The sequence below is a fragment of the Capricornis sumatraensis genome, chromosome 1 (assembly GCF_032405125.1).
Source record: "Capricornis sumatraensis isolate serow.1 chromosome 1, serow.2, whole genome shotgun sequence".
NCBI classification, from domain to species: Eukaryota; Metazoa; Chordata; class Mammalia; order Artiodactyla; family Bovidae; genus Capricornis; species Capricornis sumatraensis.
Window position 1 is genome coordinate 181048418 of NC_091069.1, and position 2287 is coordinate 181050704.

The window sequence follows — 2287 nt, forward strand, 5'->3', positions numbered from 1 at the left end:
GAATATTCAAGGCATGAGAAGAAATATGGATGGGAGTCTATATGTCATATAGAGTTGCATATTGCTTTATGGGTGAGAAAAATTAAGGAAAAATACCCTAGAGGTGGAAGTTCTCTTCAGTTCAGTTCAGTCGCTCAGTTGTGTCCGACTCTTTGCAACCCCATGAATCGCAGCATGCCAGGCCTCCCTGTCCATCACCAACTCCTGGAGTTCACTCAGACTCATGTCCATCGAGTCCGTGATGCCATCCAGCCATCTCATCCTCTCGTCCCCTTCTCCTGCCCCCAATCCCTCCCAGCATCAGAGTCTTTTCCAATGAGTCAACTCTTCGCATGAGGTAGCCAAAGTACTGGAGTTTCAGCTTTAGCATCACTCCTTCCAAGGAAATCTCAGGGCTGATCTCCTTCAGAATGGACTGGTTGGATCTCCTTGCAGTCCAAGGGACTCTCAAGAGTCTTCTCCAACACCACAGTTCAAAAGCATCAATTCTTCAGCGCTCAGCCTTCTTCACAGTCCAACTCTCACATCCATACATGACCACAGGAAAAACCAGAGCCTTGACTAGATGGACCTTAGTCGGCAAAGTAATGTCTCTGCTTTTGAATATGCTATCTAGGTTGGTCATAACTTTCCTTCCAAGGAGTAAGCATCTTGTAATTTCATGGCTGCAATCACCATCTGCTGTGATTTTGGAGCCCCAAAAAATAGTCTGACACTGTTTCCACTGTTTCCCCATCTATTTCCCATGAAGTGATGGGACCAGATGCCATTATCTTCGTTTTCTGAATGTTGAGCTTTAAGCCAACTTTTTCACTCTCTTTTACTTTCATCAAGAGGCTTTTTAGTTCCTCTTCACTTTCTGCCATAAGGGTGGTATCATCTGCATATCTAAGGTTATTGATATTTCTCCTGGCAATCTTGATTCCAGCTTGTGCTGCTTCCAGCCCAGCGTTTCTCATGATGTACTCTGCATAGAAGTTAAATAAGCAGGGTGACAATATACAGCCTTGATGTACTCCTTTTCCTATTTGGAACCAGTCTGTTGTTCCATGTCCAGTTCTAACTGTTGCTTCCTGGCCTGCATACAGATTTCTCAAGAGGTAGGTCAGGTGGTCTGGTATTCCCTTCTCTTTCAGAATTTTCCACGGTTTATTATGATCCACACAGTCAAAGGCTTTGGGATAGTCAATGAAGCAGAAATAGATATTTTTCTGGAACTCTCTTGCTTTTTCCATGATCCAACAGATGTTGGCAATTTGATCTCTGGTTCCTCTGCCTTGTCTAAAACCAGCTTGAACATCAGGAAGTTCACGGTTCACGTATTGCTGAAGCCTGGCTTGGAGAATTTTGAGCATTACTTTACTAGGATGTGAGATGAGTGCAATTGTGCAGTAGTTTGAGCATTCTTTTGCATTGCCTTTCTTTGGAATTGGAATGAAAACTGACCTTTTCCAGTCCTGTGGCCACTGCTGAGTTTTCCAAATTTGCTGGCATATTGAGTACAGCACTTTCACAGCATCATCTTTCAGGATTTGAAACAGCTCAACTGGAATTCCATCACCTCCACTAGCTTTGTTCATAGTGATGCATTCCAAGGCCCACTTGACTTCACATTCCAGGATGTCTGGCTCTAGATTAGTGATCACATCATCATGATTATCTGGGTCGTGAAGATCTTTTTTGTACAGTTCTTCTGTGTATTCTTGCCACCTCTTCTTAATATCTTCTGCTTGGGCTTCCCTGGTGGCTCAGAGGTTAAAGCGTCTGCCTCCAATGCAGGAGACCCGGGTTCGATCCCTGGGTTGGGAAGATCCCCTGGAGAAGGAAATGGTAACCCACTCCAGTATTCTTGCCTGGAGAATCCCATGGATGGAGAAGCCTGGTAGGCTACAGTCCATGGGGTCGCAAAGAGTCAGACACGACTGAGCAACTTCACCTTCACCTTCTGTTAGGTCCAGACCATTTCTGTCCTTTATCGAGCCCATCTTTGCATGAAATGTTCCCTTGGTATCTCTAATTTTCTTAAAGAGATCTCTAGTCTGTCCCATTCTGTTCTTTTCCTCTGTTTCTTTGCATTGATTGCTGAAGAAGGCTTTATTATCTCTTCTTGCTATTCTCTGGAACTCTGCATTTAGATGCTTATATCTTTTCTTTTCTCCTTTGCTTTTCGCCTCTCTTCTTTTCACAGCTATTTATAAGGCCTCCCCAGACAGCCATTTTGCTTTTTTGCATTTCTTTTCCGTGGGGATGGTCTTGATCCCTGTCTCCTGTACAATGTCATGAACCT

General features: G+C 44.0%; 1 non-coding gene across 1 annotated transcript; it reads left to right on the plus strand.

The window, feature by feature from the left end:
* The first annotated feature begins 1737 nt into the window (after positions 1–1737).
* On the plus strand, positions 1738–1809 carry TRNAW-CCA (transfer RNA tryptophan (anticodon CCA)). Its single transcript has one exon. It is a non-coding gene; the product is annotated as a tRNA-Trp (tRNA).
* Positions 1810–2287: the final 478 nt, after the last annotated feature.